Source organism: Fukomys damarensis, unplaced genomic scaffold (genome assembly GCF_012274545.1).
Source record: "Fukomys damarensis isolate Sample0158 unplaced genomic scaffold, DMR_v1.0_HiC HiC_scaffold_39, whole genome shotgun sequence".
Taxonomy (NCBI): domain Eukaryota; kingdom Metazoa; phylum Chordata; class Mammalia; order Rodentia; family Bathyergidae; genus Fukomys; species Fukomys damarensis.
Genome location: NW_022900951.1, coordinates 118,602,831 through 118,624,438, shown reverse-complemented (window position 1 = coordinate 118,624,438; position 21,608 = coordinate 118,602,831).

Sequence of the window (21,608 nt, the reverse complement as noted above, 5' to 3'; positions counted from 1 at the left end):
AGTATAATCATGTTGATCATGGTGGTGATATTAAAGGACAGATTTCTGGGAATGTAAATGGTTGACGTGCAGCAAACCTATAAATGGAAGAATAACATCTAAGATATAGATAATATGAAAAAAGAAGCATTAGATAAAAAATGCATCATTTCTAGTTGAAAAAAAGGCAGATGTGATTTGGAGATATCAGCTGCAAATTTAGCAAAATAAAACTCTCAATTCATGCTACCTACAATAATTCAGTCTGAAGTACACGTGGCAAATTAGCAGTATCTCTGCTTGCCTTTTTAACTTGGAAAGAGAGTTTGGTAAGTGTTGCTTTCTAATATAAACATGATAAAGAGTGGATGTCTACTGACTACATCTGTTTAATTTCTTCCACTTCTAGCTCCATCTCTCCTTCTCTAAGGTGAAACAAAGGGAAGTAGTAGGTAACGGCAAAGAGGGTATTTGATTTCCTTTTAAACTAACACTGTACATTCTCCCAGTTTTAGAAAGGCCTCTTCCCCACTCTGAGATGAGTAGCTTTATAATTGATAGTAAATAATGATGAAAATGCCAGTCTGGATTCTTCTTATTTTGAAAGAGAACTGAAGAATCTCTATACACATTTGAGGATATTGAAATGCAGTTTTGGTAAATATTTACAGTCCTGGTAATCACTGGGAGTCCATCCTCACCACACTACATACTAGTGTGTGTGTGCAGAAAGAAGAAATGACTTAATGGTAATTTCATTTGCTTTAATCTCTCATCTTCCCCTACAGGAAGCATTCATTACCACTGGCAGCCATATCTAACATAGAGGAAAATGGAATTAAATTTTTGTGTCAATTTATAGTAGGAATCTCTTCATAAACGTCTCCAGACATCCTAAAGATAGTATGGCGCTTCTTTAGTGAACAATAAATAAAGGAGATAATGGAATTGCATTTGTGATCCCTCTTTATCCTGTTTGTCTGGCTTTCATTCACTTTGCTTTCTAAATAGTTATGCTCGTCTTGGTCACAGTATGGTAGGCTCTGTGGCCACGTGGGAGAAGGGATTGATTGTGCCTCCAGTTGCACCTGCATCCTGATTTTAACTGTTGAATTTGACTTTTTATTTTTCCCTACAGTGATAATTAGCATCTTGGGTCAGTTTTCCAAATACTCCGTGACACACTAAACAGCTCGGATTTTCTCTCAGCAAATGTCTTATGAATTGAAAATTAGAATAGAAATTTGTATTTTTCAGGTAGTTGCTTCTTCTGTATTTTTAACCTAAACCTAGATAGTCACAACCAGAAACCTAAGAGTCAGTCATCCTTAACTGCTTTACTACATCCTCTGCATCCACAATCAATCACTAAGTCCTGTTGAATGGACTCTTTAAATACTTCTGGAGGCTGCTTTCTCCATTCAGGCTAACCTGCGCAGTGGCCTCATCTTCTCTTGGTTCTAATGCTGCCAGTCTCCTAAATGGTCCTCCATTCTCGGGTCTCTGCCTTCTTCAATTTATACTCATGAAATGAGTGTGACACATTTTTAAACAATCCTCTTGACATCCTCCCACAGACCCCATCGTATGTTACCTACAGTTAAAGGAGCAACATCAGTTGTGTATAGAGGCTGGGGAAGTAATAGAAACTAAGTGGCACTAGCTGAGGAGGAGATTACTGCAAACTGGACCGTCTCCAAACTCTTTGCAGGAAGCAACCACTACTCAGTTTCTGTTACATGTTGGCAAGTAATTAATTTTCTTAATCTACAATGGGGAAAATAGGTAGTTGGGCTCCAGGGATTGTTTTGCAACTTCTATCCTTTAGGGATAAAAATCTGAGTCACTTAATGTGGTATAGAGTCCTTTGTGACACTTTCAGTCCTGTTTCTTGAGTCTCCTTTCTTGTAGCTCTTGTCAGTTCCACCTACAAAAATAGCTCTCAAATTTTTTCTATTTCTCTGTGTCCCCAATGTCACTCCCCTATTTCAGGCCATCAGAACCTCTCCCCTGTATTACAACAATAGCCTCTTAACTGGTCTCTCTGCTTCAAATACTTCCTCATTCCAAACCATTTTTCAAACTGCACTCTTTATAAATGTAGCAGTGTAATTTATTGAGAATTTTTATAGCAGAGTGACCTATTGAGAAATTACCTAGTGCTTTGTTTCCCCCTTCTGTATTTCATCTGGAAAGGACAGAAGGCATTTTTCCATCTCCCAGAAAGAGAAGCTAGGCTATGTGTCCTCAAAAAGATGCAACAGGACAACTCTCAGCAGAGCATTTCTCTGGTCCGCAGAGGGAATCTACAGACTTCAGTGACTGCAACCTCAGGGAGCACAGTGAGGGACCCAGGATGGCTAGGACCTGCAGAACTAAAAGTGAGATCTCCATCAACTCCATTAGGCTGATGATCATTTAAGTTCATCTCTGCATCTAGATTTGTGTGTAGCACCTACAATAAAGTATCTACTCAGTAAATATGTTAGAGCTCCAAGAAAGATAAGCTAAAATCCTTGAGATTTTAAAAATCTTTGAGATTATATGAATGCCATCCAGAGAGATTCTATATAGATTGGGAAACTTCATGGACTATGTCCAATATCATCTATTGATCTGTTACAGGCTTAGCCTTGGTCTAGAAAGATAGATCTTAAACCATACAAATCTCTGCACTTACGAATTGCAAGTAGCTTTCAATGTCTAAAAGTGACACAACCTAGAGACCAAAGTCAGTGAAATTATTTATTTGCTTTATGTAAGATAGCAAAGTCCTGATTAAAAGAAAAGCTCCTTTAGAGGAGATTGTTGCAGTTCTATCTCTATAATTTAAGCACACATTTCCTCAGCACTTTGTAAGTTAGGACTCTGTGGCTTAGAAACATATACTTTGCTCAAGTCACCTTTTAATTTTTTTTTTTTGGTTAGGGACAAACAAATCATTTCTTTCATCTTATACAATAATGCTGAAGGGAAAGCCCCATACTCGGTACAGCTATGCTTAAATAAACTAATGGTGATTCTTATTTGAGCACTATGTTTGGAAGAATTTTGAAGGAACAAAGGCTGATTAAGAAATAGTGTATGTGCTTTCAATTTTCAAAAAAATATTACAGCAAAAGACACATTACTATAAGTTCCCCTCAACGTACTTCCCCTTTCTTTGAATGTATTTGCCCCACCCTTCTTGCCACTTTCTAAAACATTTCTGGAAGTCCTTCTTCAGGTAAGTCAGAGCTGCACAATCATAGTAGAATACTGGCCACAGATATTGGACTGGAGGTGACCACAATTAAAGATTTTTTTGCCTCTTTATTTCCTCCACGGATGTCTGGAAAGAAGTTTTATTTTATGTGATTTCCAGAAAACCTCCCTATTTCAATTTACAAACAAAAACAAAGACCTGCCTGAGAGGTTTGGGGCTTACCATGTACTCAAGGGCTAAAAATTAAGAGCTTCTCCCAGGTTGGGCTGCCTCATCAGTTCTAACTAAGTCTGAGCAGTGTAATCTAGTAGTTCCTTAAATCATTTTGGGGTCAGACAGAACATAATTTTGGGTCTACTTGCCATTTACTGGAGGAATTGTTTTTGGCTAAATTACCTTACTTTAACTGTCTCTATTCTTATCTCTGCAGTAGGGATAATAATCCATCCCTTTGCAACTTGTATTGAGAATTAAAGTAAATAAGAAACAATCCTTATAACGGTACACAGAATACAATAAGTATTGCATTGAGGGAAATTATGATACTAATATATTATTAGATAATCATTTTCATAAGATATAGGGGCAACAGAAGATTAATTTGGAGAGAGAGTTTACTTTGACAAAGTTAACAAATTTCTTGAACAAATCAGAGGTTATTGTATTTCATAAAGTCAAAACTGCATTACTTTCTAAAGCAAATATAGCTGATACTTTCCTAAGATGAAAGCACATTGTATATATTATTCTCTTAAATTTTCGTGCCTAACTAAATCTGCTTTTAGTTTATTATGAAATTATAATTTTAAACGCTTATCTGAAAAATTTAGCCAGATCTTGGATTCATTTAAAACAGCATGGAGGCATCATTTAAAATTAAAAGAACTGTCATTATGAAGCCCTTAGATAAAATCACTTTGGATGAATTCAGTTGCTGCCTCAATAGAAATGAGTGAGGTTTCTTTCTTCTGTTGTCAAGACTCACGATCTTGAGATGTTTCTAATTTAAAATTATAACCACCCTATGAGGTGAGTGGGCATCAGTAGCTTTATTTAGAGATGAGAAAAACAAGCCTGTCCCTGCCCTTCCCATCCTCTCCTTTGCATCTCCAGAGTGATTTCAGAGACAAGAGCTCAGCCAGTCGGTAGTGCCGAGTGAGAGAGGGAGCTGGCCAGCACTCTGAGCGGGGGGAGTGGGGTGGCTTAGTGGTGTGGAGATGAGGACTGTGACTCTGCCAAGGAGGACATTTCAAACTGGCCTTTGGTTAGGGCCGTACTTCAATCTACCCCTAAAGAGGAAACACTTCTAATTTGAAAGACTGCAAGAGACGTTTTCTTTTTTCCAATTTTCTTCAATTATGCCTCCAAGAATATAATGGCTTTTAAGGATAAGAACAGCAGCTGGCATGAGGCAAGAGGAAAAGTGCAGGGCATTTTTTTTTCCTGTATTAAAGCAGAATAGAAATGAATTTCCTATCAGGAATGAACAAGGTCCCATCATCTCTTCTGAAGTGTGATCCTCAGTTTATCACCTGGCAGTTGAAGGTAACTATCATCCTTACCTCACAAGATCCTGATGAAATTAAATAATATTCACAAAAGTCATCTCACATATAGTTTTTTATTATTACCATGTAATCACGGTAAGGACTCAAAAATGGTAAGTATTCAAAAATGTTAGTGTAACTTGGCTGACATTTCATTGGCAAAATCAAGATGGCAAATGGAACTTTAGAGATGAAAACTCAACGAAATTCACATCGATAGACAAAATTTAAAGTTGTGACTTTATTTTTTACATAGTGTAACTGGAAGCCTTAATATGCAGTATCCATTATTTGCAGCCAACTGGGTCTTCAAAGATTTTATTCGTCCCAATTCTCTAATTGAAGCAATCAGTCTCAATCATACAACTACTGGATTTCAGTTAGATTTATATGAACAGATTATCAAAATGACCATAACTCTGTGCACTCAAAGACAGACTCTCTCTCTCTCTCTCTCTCTCTCTCTCTCTCTCTCTCTCATACACACACACACACACACACACCTCACACAGTTACTAGGAACTACTAGTGTAATCAAGGAGACTGCAAATATTTCCTTTGAAAACTCAGATCTTTCCCATGGACCCCTTCATGATCATACTGTACAGCACAAGGGCTTTCACAATACTCAGTCATTTTTGGCAGTCACTATTCGCAGTCTTTAGCGGGGGCCGGATCCCTGGCAGTATAAGAAGAGTTCTGGCCTCATATACAAGAAATACAAGGTCTTCATTATACCAGAGTTTAATGCTCGCAGCCAGAAGGCTTTATATACAATGTACACACAGAATCTCTGTCTTGCCTTCAGACTGAACAACTGTTTTTTTTCTGTGGTGTGCTGCAAAACTGCCATAATTACATGGACAGCTACAGAGACTCACACTCAAAATCAAAACAGACAAACCAATTAAATATATTTCACAAGCAACTTTCAAAATGAGCCTAATCTAAGCAAAATGCTGTACTAATTGACTTAGATATCTGTGTGGAAACACTGACAGTTTTACTGGTATAAGAAAAACTTCTACTCTGTGTTACTTAAATTGAAAGAGAGACATCTTGCTTTAAGAAAACCTATTATAAAAATGCAGGTTTTTATAGCATAGAAAAATGGATATTTTTGTTTTGATTATTTGTGTTACTTAAAGGTCTGTTGATATAAACATAGAAGGTCATTATGATTATTTTTAAGTATTTTGGAGTTTCCAAGCTCTTTCTCTGACCCTATCTCATTTGATCCCTAAAGGAGTCATGTGAGGACATGAGGAAAGATTTACTATTTTCCTTCCTATGTGCAAGGCTCAGCGGAGTGGCTGGGACATCAGTTTCACAAATGGTTAATACAAGCAAAGTGATGTCCTGTGATTTTACTCCTGGTTAAGGGTCATGAATTTTGGCCAGTGCATTTGGAAAGGATTCATTTGAATAAACATAAATTCTACTGATTTTCCAGGGACAGCTATAGGAAGTAATCAAGTGTGCTTGAACTGCTATATCACACTAGCCTTTGTAGGGTGGATGGCGATCAGGAAAAGCCAATTTATCTATCTCATATGGAAGGTATTGCATAGTACTGAACAATTGTTTTGCAAGGGATTATGAAAATGACTCTCTTGGAAAAAATTATTGGCTCTAGAGTAGGAAAAAACATTTCAAAAATCAAACAAACATATATTTAATTCATGACTTTTTAACTTTATGATATAGAATCAACTATTGCTGCATTCAACTTCCACACATAAGTGTAAAGATATTAATGCAGATGCATTTAAATATATTTGCTATGATATGAGATGAAACTTCTATAAGTATGTATACCAGTCTGGATTGCTCAGTCGCTAGAGCATCAGACGTTTAAAAGTATGCATACCAGGTATTAAAGTGCTCCAGTTGATAGAGGTAGGGCTAATGGTAAGTGAAAGAGTATCCTGGGAAATAGTACTCTTATTATCATTATCATCATCATCACCATCATCATCATCATCACCATCGTCACCTGGGAGATGCGAAGGGTTATTTTTTAAATGTGACTCAACAGTTTTGGCTACTCTACAGGCAGGAATAAAGGCAAGAACATTATAAAGCTATTGGATTTTAACCTATTCCTTTGAGAATAAGACTGTCAGGGTTAGCAAATAAAAGATGCTGAGCATTCAGTTAAATTTGGATTTCAAATAATTGAGTGCTTTTAGTATAATATTTTAGCATATGTATACATATTCATTAGTATATGTGCATTCATGCAGTATTCAGGAAATATGTATGCTACAAATACGCATTATTTCCTGGATTGTCATGTTTAACTGGGTACCCTGTATTTTATCTCATAACCCTATTTGAGATATTTCAGTATGATTTTCTTATGTTTGTAGACCTTTAGATCAAGAATCCCAAGGTCATGGCCACTATGGCTTTAACATTTCATGTTTCATGTATTTCATTTGTGTATACTATATTCATACATGGAGATACCACATAGAACCTCATTAATAGGATAATTAACGTGTCAATAAAACAATTTAGAAGTACATGCTTAAAGATGGCTCAATTTAAGAGAAATGGTCTCCCAATGTGTTAAGTTGCTGTCATAACCACCCATCCTTTGTCCTCATACACTGCCTTCACTGAGCTTAGAGATCTCTAACTTGTCTATCAGAGACCTCTGCAGTCGGTGCTGATCAATTGCTCGATGCTATGGTTCAAGGCTGAGAAATAAAACTAAAGATAGAACTAAAGAGACAAAAAAGCTGAAGAGCCCAGATGACCAATGCTGGTGCAACCAGAAAAGGCACTGGTCAGTTCAAGCCAGACTTTTATTGATAACGAATTGGGATAAAGTTAAACTATGTGCTAAAGAGCAACTACGTGCAAGGACATGCAATTATGCAGTTACTATGGATACTAGTGCAAACAAGGTTCATAAAGGACAAGACAAAGCATTCTTGAATTGGGAACAGACTAGACAAAATATAAGGCTATAACTAGAACTTCGTCCCTCTAGTTAAGAATGTTTTAACTGTGAGAACAGAATTTGGGTGTGAGTTACTCTAACCTCAGCACATAGGCTTTGGCCAGACTCGTTTCTCAAAATAAGCCAATCATGGGGTTAACTCTTCATAGCCTACTTTGGGCATAATCAATAAGGCAGTTCCCCACACTCGTCAACTCTGTGAGGAAAGCACGTGCACCGATAATGTGCAGATGAAATTCGTGTGACCCAGAGTCAGGCCATTTTCCCAGATTGTGATTCTAGTACTTTGACTGAAAGAAGCTCGATTGTCCTTGGTTCATAAAGAGCTTTTGGACAGTAAGCTTCTTATAGACAAGTCTATTTCTTCTTTTTCTTTACACAGCATGATCAAAATATGTGGTGAAAATTTAAGAAAATTTTTAAATTATTAAAATAAAATTAATCATCCTTAAAAAACTTGCCCTGCTTTGAGCTCACTTAGCCTATCATATTTACCACTTTCTGAAGAATTTCTGGAACCATTCTTTCCTAAAGGTTTTTGACAAGATATGGTAAAAAATACAGCGAATGCTCCTGCCATGTGCCATCCAATGGAAAAGCAGGTTTGTAAAAATGTTGCAATGTGTCCTCATCTACCTCATTCACCTGATCTGGCATCATGAAGCTTCTGGCTCTTTTGCAAAGTCACAATGAACAGGAAAGGTGAATATTTTCAATTGGTTTGGAAAATTGAGGCAGTAGAAACAGTGCAATGAATGATAGTCATGAAAGAGGACTTCCAGAACTGGCTTAGAAACTAAAAGGAGGATGGGATTAGTGTGTCTAAAGTGAGAGGGAGTATTTTGAGAGTGATTAATACCAGTGTGTCTTTGACTATAACAAATTTTTAAAAATTAAATATTCACTGTATATTCCGATCATACCTGCCATACCCAGAGCATTGCAACATGTCAAAAATCCTGACTCCATGGGCTGTGAATTCCAGCAGACCTGGATTTGAGTGCTATTTTGAGTACTGTTCAGCTTCTATATATTTCCCAGTTGCATGATTTTGTGAACAATTTGTTTTTCTGTACCTCAATTTCTATACATGAAAAATGGAGGTATGAGTACTTATGAAGAATATCAACAGGGTTAAGTGAAGTGAATCTATTTGTAGCTCCTGATAAATTGTAATTATTGAATAATTGCTTCATTAATGGAGAGATTTTGGGAATTTAGAATGCAGCATGGTACCTTCCCTATTCTTTTCTATATTGATGGTTAGGTGGCCAGATACAGGGCATTTTCTTACACAAACAAGCAAACTATAGAGCAGGTAAACACAATTATAAGCCAAGAGATCAGGATCAGTCAATCGATATATAAACAGCTGGCTGAAAACAGGACTACAAAACTGGTTACCAAAGGCTGCGGAGTTGGTGCAAAAGAGAGAGACACTGATGAAAGGAGGGTACACAGTTTCAGTCACATAAAAGCAATAAGTTCCAGGGCCAGGGATTTAGCTTAGTGATTCCACCGGCTGCCTTTCAAGTTCAAGATCCTGAGTTCGATCCCTAGTACCAAAAAAAAAAGCAGTAAGTTCCAGAAATCTATTGCACTTCAAGGCGACTACAGGTAATAATAATGTATTGTGTATTTCAAAATTGCTTAAGGGGAAGATTTTGAAAATTTTCACTATAAAAATTTGACCAAATGATGTTATGTTGTGATGGATATGTTAATAGAAGGTTCGAATCTTTCTTATATACATGTGTGTGTGATATATGTATACACACACACATATATATACCTCACATTATACTCTATAAGCATATAAAATTGTTAATTAAAAATCATTAAATAAATAAGAAAAAAATCCAAAGATAGGAAATTTTGTTGGAAAGTTCTAAAGATGTATAATCCCCACTTAAAAATTCAGTATATGTCTTCAAATATCTGTGACTTACATTTCCATTTTTCTCTTATTTCACTTTTAATTAATGCATATAGTTGAACCTATACATCGGTTCAGAGTGATATTTCAACAAGCATATCCAGCATCCATTGATCAAATCAAAGTAATTAACAGTGCAATTTCCTTATCATTTCTTTATATTTGCAGCCTACTATCCCTTTCCCATTTAGAAAATAAAAGTGCAGCTCACTGCCAATGTTCTTTCAATTTTGCACAAATATGTTCTTTGTATTTTGTAATTGGAAACCCCACTGCCAAAAAAATACTATAAATAGAATGATGTATTTTGTTTCCAAAGACAATAAATATACTAGTGTGATAAGAAAATAAAAATGAGATATTTCACTGCAGACTTTGGTGGTACAGCTAGGATTGTAATCTGAAAATTATCTCTGGGTAGATGTTGCAGCTACAAGCAAACAGGGCAAGCTGGAAATGAGTTCAAACAAGGCTGACTGCAAAACCCAGTGGTAGGCTGGAACGTGCTCAAATTGGCCAATGTGAACTGACTCTTGCATTATGAAGAATTTTGCAAGCTAAAGCTTTTTGTGGCTTGAAATCTGTTTTGATGATAGTCTTTATACCCACTCAGGGTATCTGCTAACTTTAGAAAGTACCCATTCCCTGACTACTTGCAGGTATGTCTCTGCTTTCTTCATACCCAGATATAAGGACACGATTTTAAGAGTCCTGTTCATTAGAGGATCTCCTATAAGCTTCTCCTAAAAAAAAAAAAAAAAAAAAAATCATCTCTTATCTGATGAAAGAATGTACCAAGTCAAGGGGAAAGGAGACAGAAATCATTGTGCCAAAGCCTCTACACAGAAAGCTTCAGAATACACAGTTTGTTAGTCGATGCCCAAATGACTATTAGCACTCATAATGGCGGGCATTTTTTGAGTCCTTACTATGTGCCAAGATCCTGTGCCTGTCTGAGGCAGTATGCAGTACGCAGACCAGCATGCTGTCTTCACAGCTACACGAGATAATGATCTCAATCTTATAGTTATGAGTAAATGACATTCTGAAAATTGGTCACAGAATCAGGAAGAAGCTGAGTTGAGATGCGAATGCTGGTTTCTGATTCAGACTGGTCTTTGTTACTATAAGGATGCTAAGCATGGCATGATTGCCAGCATCAGGTACAGAGATGTGCACATTAGTAAAATGTCAATAAATATTCATAGAATGAAATCATACTTTGCAATGTCTACATTATTCGAGCTCATATTGACTTTAGATACTAAGCTAAAGTACTTTGTCTTATTTCCACATCCTTAACCCCGAGTGAAATTTAAGGCCCAAAATCCTATTGCTCTATAAGAGTTGTTATCAAACTCCACAGCAGATAGGCTGAATTTGGAGAACAGCTGCAGCTGGCCTCTGGATTGAGTTGAGCCACAGTGGAAGCTTTCAGAAGGGGTTTTGAAGCCTTGTCATCCCAAACCTGATTGGAAATAACTATAATTGGGAAGGGGTATAATTTGAACTTTGTCCGTTTGATGCGACCTAGACTATTTCACATTTTCTGTAAGAGAAAGAGGAAAGGAAACTAATGGGTACTGGTGACCAGTCATTTTGTTAGGATATTTTCTATATATACATGTGTGCGGAGCAACACTAACAGACAGGCGTTTTACACTTGAGGGTAATGAGACTCAGTCATGCAAACACTGCTGAAATTGAAAGTAGCAGATTTGGGAGTCGACAGGCCTCTGGCAGTTAACAATTCAAGTCGCCTTTTCTGCTTCTCAGTTTTTTTTTCTGTCTTACTGCATGTTTTGACTTAAACAAAACTTGAGTTTTCTTCAGTCTAAATGTTTTTAAGTGTCATCCCCTTTAATAGAAACGAAAAAGAGCAAGAGCTCTGTGCTGCCTAATGAAAAGGTCTCCATCTAGTGGTTACAAGTCAAACTGCGACTAACTGCCCCAATGGACCTCCTTGAGGCCCGAGGCCCAAGGTTAGGAGTTAAAGGCGAAATAATTGGTGCAAAAGCCATAAGCCGGATAAAGTGAATAAGGCAGTAGAGTAGAATGCAAGACCTAACAGAGAGCTAGAAAACCTGGTGGTCAAGATTAGTAACATTGTAATCCAATGTTTAAAACCTCATTTAAAAAATCAGAAATTTTAAATAAAGAGAATCAGCCTTGCTGATTTCTCCTTTTGTCTCAAGCTTCATTGTGACTCTACACAGCACTTGAATGGTGTGAACAGTTTGAAATGTGCCCCCCAAACTTACTTGGAATGTAACCGTGCTGAGCCCAAACTCTACTGCCTTGACTTAAACATCTAGGTCGTAATATGAGACTACAGCGACCACTGGCAGCAGAAAAATCCCTCTTCCAATCAATTTTAGAAATTATTGCATGCCAAGGTGAATGATGCCTCAGAGGATCACAGTCAGTGATGTGACTGGTCACAGCAAAAAGACTAATCTATTTACCCATGAAAACACAATTTTGAGGTGAAACTTTGATCTGAACTTTCTGATACTATGAAAACATCAAATGTTCTATTATGTTCAATTTGACCAACTATTGTAGTGTACCAATTATAAAACTGATGTTTTCGTAGAAACATGGCAACAGTGAATAACGAAACACAGGCTATTCCATTAGCATTTAAAATGTTTAATTAAATTTTAATGTCAATTGGCAATGTTTTACTAGGATCCAGTTTTGGGTTAATAAATATAGCATAGCCAATTTTTTTCATTAAGTTTATTGGTACTTTTTAGGTATTCAATACAGTTACATTCATCATTGGGATCTTGTACCTTTACATGATGTATCTTGGTTCTCATTTTTTTCTCCATTCCCCTGCTCTCCCTTCACCCCCTCAACCCTTTATTAGCCAACACTTTTTAAAAGAAATGAAATGTACTTGTATTGGAACTTGTTTGGTCTTGTGCTCCAGAATTGGTTGGCATCTATTAAAATTAACTGTGTACAGAAAACTAAACATCAGGAGAAAACAAAAACGAAATACAAACAACAGGAAAATTCATTCTGGCATCTAGATGTTTGTTTTTCTTAGGGAATAGCTATTGTATTTGGAACAAACCAGTATATCTAAACTCTAAAATTCATGACAGATTCTAAATTCTATTAAATGCTACTATCCATACACCAAGCACAAATTTATACCAATTTATAAATAATATAAACTCACAACTTCCAGCTCTGAAATTTCAAAAAGTTAAATGAAACTTCTCAACATTGACATCTATTTACTTCCTGTAAAAAATGAGCAACGTTTTTTTTTTTTTGAACAAAATCAGGCAGGTGATCATTTGAATGTAATGGTTTACTTTTAATAAGCTTGTCCAGTTTTGGATTCTGCAGAGCTAACTGACCCAGGTAAGGCCATTGTACACTTAAGTGAAACTTGGAGATAGCCTCACAGATGAACTGCAGGGGAGGGTTACCGTGGTAACAGCAACAGGCAGGCCAAGGCATCTCTATGTAGACTTTAAAGTAGAAGAAATGAGGGAAGGAAAAACTCAGTAGCTTGGTAAAGGCTAGGCTTCCATTCAGATAGATTTTGGAGGAAGAGAAAAGCTGGGAAGAGCTGTGCTGCCATTTGATACTGGTCAGAGATCTTTATAATGAGCATCTACGAAAGCCAATGATAGGAGTGTTTTTCCTTCCAGATCATTTGCAAAGATCCATTGGATAATAAAGACACAAAATCCTTGTAAAATGAAAGGTATAAAGGAATGTATTCCCCATAATTGATTTATAAGCAATATGTTAATATACAAGCAAATCTCTGAATTTCCTTAGACAAATTTTACCATATCTCCTTAGTTTTACTAGTATAAATCAAATAGTATATGAAAAATATACCCATACGTGTTACCCACAGCTAATAACTACAGAAGCACATGCGATGCTTCCACTTTCGCTGTTTGTGAATGAATCGAGGGCAAGGATCAGGTCTTCTTTGTCCTTCTCTCCTAGATTTCTGCATAATGAGTGTTCAATATCATTCAGTGAAGAAAAGCTCCAACCACGTAAGTACTGCTTTTGTATCCTCTGTGTCACTTAGCTTAGTTACTAGTTTCCTTTGAAAATGCCCAGAGCAGACTAAAACCCCTTCCTTCTTGTAGTTGGATAATCTTGTTCAGAAAATATATTCATATTGTTATTTGCCGTTGTCTTGTTTTGTTGTCTTAAACTGAATTTGGTGACAAGGTTTAACTCCTCTGTAGTCCACAGTCAGAAACTTCTATTGTTTTGTAAATAGACAAGACCCCATCAACGTGATGTATAGATGTGTAGAGTCTAAAATGTTAACATGAAAAAGGAGCTTAGACATTGATTTCCACAATTTGCCAGTGAGGAGGATCAAGTGCGCGTAGGGTGTGATTGAAAAATATGTTGAAGCAGTGCTGTAGGTCCTTTTTAATCCTCCCAAAATGTCTTGAATTGTGTTGTTGTGGCTGCCTTAATGACCTAAATTGATTCAAAAAGTTTGCTTTGCATGGTCATTTTAATTTTGTGAAAGAGCCAGAAGTCACAGTCACACAGGGCCAGATATAGTGAATAAGGGGGACAAGGACTCACGGTAATGTTTTCATGAGCCTGCCTTTCTGTTGAGTAGCGCTTGACAACAGCATTCACCATGTTTGGTAACACCACCTAAAGACATTCATGAAAGAAGTCTTCCAGAACTGCTTCAGAAATTGGCAACAAATGATGGAATAAGTGAGCAGGAGTACCTTGGGGGGGGGGTCAGTGGCAAATATGTCCTTTAGTGTAACATATTTTTCATTTAAACATTTACCACAATGTTTAATACACCTTGTATACATTTTACATACACTCCAAGAATGCTCTTTTTGGCTCTGCACTCACAGTAGTTTGCCCAGCCTAATTCACAGACATAATTCAGTTCAGCAGTGTAACCCAGGTTGAAGTTAACACCAAGTGCTGGTAGTATAATCTGTGAAGCATGAGGGTCAAGATAATGGGTTATACTGACAAATGTGCCTTTGACTCTTAGCTCCATCATTTGTAATTTGTGCAGTTTTAAATGACTTAGTCAATTCTCTGGATTTGGGTATTTTCATGTGTGGTATAGGGATAATGGTACTATCTGTCTCACAGTGACATTGGGATATTTAAGTGGGATTGTCCATGTCAAATGGCCCTTCTTTTCATGTAATATCATTCTTTTCCTTATCAAGAACCTATTGTAGACAGCGATGTAGCTCACTGGCACTGAGCTTGCCTGGCAAGCAAAAGGTCAGGAGTTTGATCCCCAGTACCAGGAAAACAAACAAACAAACCAGGAAAAACAAACAAACAAACAAGCACAACTAAAACAAAGAACTTACTGTAAGCTGGGTATTGTTCTAGGGACTGGGGATACAGCAGTAAGCAAAACAGTTTCTAACTTTATGTGCTTTACATTTTAATGGAGTTTACATGGCACTAAGCGAACAGGTTAAATGTGTAGCGCACCTCAGGGTGATGTGTCCTGTAAACCAGTAAGTCAGGCAAGATATGCAGATGAAAAGCACTGCATGGGAGAGGTTATCTGGAATGACCAGGGAAGGCTGCACTGATTCTATGCTAAGTGGAGGAAGATTTTAAGGAAAATGAAGGGGCAGGTCATTTGTGCTGGGTAGAACATTCAAGGCAGAGGAAACAGCAAGGGTAAGAACTCGGAGACAAGAAAATTGCTAAGGCTTTCAGGAAAATCCAGGAGACCATCACTGCTGAAGTCAACTGACCTTGGTATAGGGAGGGAAGGAGGGAGACGAGGCTAAAGAAGATAATGAAATTTGTCATAAAGGGCCTGGTGGTCCGCTATAAAACTGGCCTTTATTCTAACTGAGAAGGAATGTCACTGAGAGGTTTTGAAAGAGAGGATTGACTTGACCTGACACGCTTTAAAATATGTCTTAGAATTTAACCTTGTGTGCTACCAGAGAATGAACTGTTACGTAGCGGGAGCAGAAACAGGGGAGCCAGGTAGAAGGAATTGCAGTAGTCTCCTTGAAAAACTACTCAAACATAGCAGATGATAAGGACGATGTTTCTCACCACATATCAGCAATTATTACACAGTAAAAACAGATAGTTATAATGCAACGGTGAACATTATCTTTTGTAGAAGAGAAAAGACTAAATTTAAAAATGGCACTCAAAATATTAAAAAATTTAGTATTGTTACAATGGAAAAATTCCGTGATAGTACAAACTCTCTCCCTCATCTTTGGGTATATAATAGCTACATCTGAGTGGTACCAAAATAGCTGGTGGAAAAGTTTAGATTTTAGTCATCAGATAAAAAAATAACATAATAGGATGCATTTCTACAACCATTTGTGGCTTTTAATTAAAGTCAAACTGAATTTCATGTCAACCCAACAGAAAGTACAGAAAAAAAGAGAAGGAAAAGGAAGAGAAGAAGTTATTTTATTTATTTGATTTGTGGACTAGAAAGAAAGGAGCCTTCTGAAGCCTTAATGGAAAAACATTTTTAAGTGTAATTGCTTATTTTCTGGTCTAAATAAGACATGCTCATTACAGATAAATTGGAAAAGGAGAGCATTAGAATCCTGAAAAGGAATGAGTTGTCATTCATGCTCTATTCTCAAAGGTTAACTCAGCTTATATAGAGCAATTTTTACTGGTCTTTTCTTATTATTATTAATATTATTATTATTTTAAATATATTGTACTTTGTGATCATACAACACATAAAAGTTATATTGTATGTCTCATATACCATCAAATTAAATATATTTCCCCTATATTCTTATATTATTTATAAATATCACTAAAGTAGCCAACATTTTTTCAGTGTATGTGTTATGATCTACTCTGGAACAACCATAAAGATTGATTTTAAATAATATCACAGTGGCTACCACTGTGCATAAAAGTTTTATTCCACAATTAAGAATACTGTGTTAAAATAAGTACCTGAGATTTGGATTATTAAAATGTTTTAAAACTTTCAATGGGAATTTTCAGCTATTAGAATAGACAGATCTATGAATAAAGGAGTGAAAATTACACAACTGCTAAGCAATAAATAAGGTCTGAAAAATGAAACTACTTAACATAGGTTTGTGTTAACTTGAAGGACTTTCCAGAAAAAGCATTTAGTGATGAATTAATCTAAATGTTAAGAAAGAAAAAAATAAATACATCCCAAAATGATTAGAAGTTGTCTTTCAGAATAACAAATCAGGGCTGGGGATTTATTTCAGTGGTTCTGTCACCTGCCTCGTAAATGAAAGGACCTGGTACAAAAGAAAAAAGAAAAAACAAAACAAAAAAAAAAAACCCACACAAACAAAAAATAAAAAGACCATAAGTTATATCACATTAAATCAGAGTGGATTTATTTTTGTGTATATTAATTATACAGATAATGGTTTTCATTAAGGCATATTCACACATGCATATATTTTATTTTGAGCTCATGAAATGTCAGTGATCTCTGTGTTAGTTTTCTGTCACTGTGACATAATCTCTGAGAAGGTCAAGGAGAAAAAGGAAAGCATTATTTTGGTGTCTGACTTCAGAGATTTCAGTCTATGGTCAGTTATTTTTATCAGTTTTGGGCCTATGGTGAGACCGAAGTATCGTGCCAGAACTGCGTGGTGAAGGAAATTTGCTCAATTCGTGGCACTGAAGACGCAAGGAGCAGGAAAAGAAACAGAGAAAGGGACCAGGCACCAGGTATATCTCCCAAGCCCACAACCATAAAATTCACTCTCTTTAATTGGATCCCACCTCTTTTTTGCATCACTTCCCAATAATGATTTTCCCAAAATTTTCACATCAATGGATCCATGGGCTTGTTGCTGTCGTAGCCCTTATGATTCAATCACTTCTCAAAAAGCCCATCAGATGGCCAACAAAGCTTTTAGCGCATGAGTTTTGGGGGACACTTAAAATACAAATGTAATGCTTGCATTACCCTTCACTCCTCCCTTCAACCCTGGCTGATCCCTTCCTCTTCTCTAATAGTTTCCCAGCTAATGTCATGTTGTCTTTCCCCCCCTTAGATTTCACATACGAAAAATAAAACAAAACAAAACAGAACATGGTACCTGACTTTCTGAATCTGGATTATCCCACTTAAAGTGATGATCTCCAGTTTCATTAATTTCCCTGCAAAGGACATGATTTTACTCTTACAAATAACTAGAAGTCTGCTGTGTACATGTACCACATTTTGTTTATTCATTCATGAGCTGACAGTTACCTAGGCTTGGCTAACAGCCTAGCTATTTTGAAGTATGCTACAGTAAATGTGGTTATGTAGATATCCTTACAGTATATTGATGTGAATTCCTTCAGGTATATACTAAAGAGTGCCATAGCTGGTTCATATTACAATAATGTCTTTACTTTTTGGAACAACTCTTTTCTGATTTCCATAGTGGCTGCATTAATTTACATTCCCACCAACAGCATACAAGGATTCCTTTTCTCCTGCATCCTAGCAAACATACATTGTTTTATTTATTATTCACTATAATTAATGATAAACCATTTTGATTGGTGTGAGATGGAATCCCAATGTAATTTTGATTTGCATTTCCTGATGGCTAAAGACCCTCAACATTTTTTACATATATTTATTGCTCATTTGTACTTCCTTCAAGAACTGTTTATTCAAATCATTTATTGATTGGGTTGTATGTCTTTTAGTTGTTAACTTTTTTTGAATTCTTTATATAGTCTGGATATTCATTCTCTTATCAGATGAGTAGCTGGAAAATATTTTTTCCACACTGCAGGTTGTCTCTTCATTCTGTAACTGTTTCTTTGGCTGTGTAGAAATTTTGTGATTTGATGCAAACCCATATGTTGATTCTTGCTATTATATCCTGAGTTATTAGAGTTATGTTGAGGAATTTATTGTCTGTACTTATATTTTGAAAAGTTATTCTTATAAAAAAGTTATCCTTATGATTTCCTATAGAAATTTCAAAGTTTCAAGTCTTATATTTAGATTTGATATATTTCTGAGTTCATATTTGTATAGCATGAGAGACAGAATTTACTTTCAATCCTATGGTTATCTAGTTATTCCAGCATAACTTGTTCAAAAGGTTGTTTTTTTTGGTAGAATGGATTATTTTTAAATACTGGAATCACTGAGATTGAATGATTTCAGAATCTACTTTTGCTTTGGAATGTTTTTTCAGTTGCCAATAAACATCATGAATCATGCTTATCAATAAAGTTAAAAAATCTGGCATTTTGTAATTAATTTAGTTATATTAGTCAATGTGAATTAAACAATTTATTGGGAGCTTAAATTAGATTTTCTCTATTGTCTCAGAAATCTGGCTGAAGCCCCAAAGTTGAGGCCAATGTAAAACAGCATCTGCACATTCAAAAGAAAGGTCCTTGACACATTTATGTAGGATCCACTAAAGGAAAAAGAGAGTGAAGCCATCACCACCCACTTCTAGTTTATTTCAGGCAAATCAAGAAATTCATGATAGAGTGTCTGAGAGGAAACAATAGAGGCAAATGATTCAACCTTTGCTTTCTTCTCCCCAAGCCATGGAAGATGTTCCTAAGATTTGAGATGCCTGCAAAAAGGACAGTACATGCTTTCCCCACTTTAGAGCTGCAGGATTGAGCAGCAGAACATCTGGAGACTGCTTGTACAAAAAAGGTGGCAAATGGTGAGAAATGTGTTGGCAGTACATAGCCAGTGTTTCCGGGATATTGAAGGCTTGCATATGAACACGGAGTTAGATGACAGCTTTTGACAGGGAATAGCCCGTAATGGCAGCATGGATAGCTAACTTGCTACATGGATACGGCACTAGTGGTTGTGTTTTATTTTGGACAGGTGGATACTTTAGAGGTAGGTTTGATTCCTATTAAATAGATCCCAATATATGAAAATTAGAACGTTCTTAGAAGTGATGGCCAAGAGCTGTGGCATCGGATATAGTTGTCACCAAGAAATTGGGAAACCAACTGATCAGAGTTGAGAGGGAATAATCTATTCCATACCAATAAACCAATTACCCTGACTTAATGTACAAAATAAAATCACATATATTGATAAGTATTGCCTGTGAGTGTATTTTAAAGTCATTTGAAAAATGATATTCTAGTTGTGGTAGACATATAAGATATTGCATGCCAAAAAACTTCTTGTTTACCTCAAATTCAAATTTACTTTAGTATTCTGTATTTGTGGTTTTCTTCGAAAAATGTAGGATTTGCTGAATTCTAGTCAAAGATCATATGTGCCCTAGGAAGTACAAACATAGCATATGCATGGCTCAGGTTTTGTCTACTATGGTTTTCTTCTTTGGACATAAAGAGAAAATGTTAACTGATTTTATATACAGTTTTGTTCAGTTGTGAATAATGCTTCATATTATAAAAATGTAATATACTTATAGATTCATTTACGAATGTATTCGCATACATTTATTGTTATTGTTTTACATTTAAAACTGTTTTTAGTCTTTACAGTCACCCAAGACATATTTATATTTTATAAAAAAGAAATAGCCAGATAAATTAACTTGATCCATACAACCTAGCCAGGAAGGGGCAGAAGGGGATTTAATCATCATTTCTATTTTTTTATACTGAGAGATTATTTCTTATCTGATTTTCTCTATTGCCTCATTCAACTGTTTTTGTTTATGGTTTTTACTTCTGTCACTACCATTTCATAATATTCCGGTGGGTGGCTTCTGATTTCCTGTATCTCCTTGTCCCCTGGACTTGTCCTAGGTAGACTGGAGGTTTAGGGTTGCATTTTACTCCTTTGTCTTGTCATTTTCTGATTTTTATTTTAATTTACTTTCTGTGTTGATGCTTGTAAATTGCTCATCGGTAGGCAGCTTTGTCACTATTCTTGAGGCTTCCTTAGTAAATATCTGCTTCCTTGCAGGTGTATTCTAGGTATCGCTGGCTCTTAGTCTTTTTGTCTGCCCATGAACTTACCTTCCTGATTTATTAGGGATGAGAAGTTGCTATGTATTTGGCCCAACACCCAGTCCTTTGGTACTGGACTATGGTGATCCAGACAACCAGTGTTGTCATAAAAGGAGAAACAACTGATTACAACAGATGTGATACCTTGGGTAAAGTAGTACAATTAGCTGTAACAATAGCATTAAGCACACCCTAGAAATCAACAAACTGGTAACTATCAATTTGGTACATTTAAAAATAGGGACAAGATCTACACTTGTATAACAAAATCCATCATGAACCAGGAACTTACATGCACTGAGTTTCCCCTTAATAGAGTGAGTTTACCCTGTGAGTGGGAGGATTTAAGAGGGCTATGGGAAGAATAGAGAGATAAATGAAGAGAAATATAGTAGCAGAAAGGTTGAAAGACAAAGGATGATCATGCAAGCATGATGAAACTGGAGAAGAGGACAGGCGAGAAAGAATGAAGGAGAAAGCAAAAGAATATTGAAGTGAAGCAGAAAGACTAGAAACAATGTTCACTTACATGAAAATAACAAAAAATAAGGACAGTCGAGAGAAAAAAGACAAAGTGAAACAGAACATAAAAGTAAAAACCTAAACAACCCCCAGCAAAGACATACAAAAGAAAACATAACAAGCAAACAAACAAACAGGATAAAATTCCTCTGGTGTTCAAAGTTCTGTGGCAGTGTCCAAGTCAGAGCCCAAAGCTGTGTGGGGGGGTAAGCGTGGCAAGTCTGCAGTAGGATTAGTGCTGGGTGTAGAGCTGATCTTGTCTTCCAGATGTAGGGGCTAGGTCCAGAATATTCAGCCAGCAATTTTCTGGGTGTCCTCCTGTGGCCTGCCTCTGTCTCCTTACTCTGTGTCACTCTCCCTCTATTTCTCAAACTCTTTAGTGAAATTGAAAGGGAAGCAATACTCCTGAAGTCTTTACTGGAAGTAAGTATTGTCCTGATAGTAAAACCAGAGAAGGATTCAACCAAAAAAAAAAAA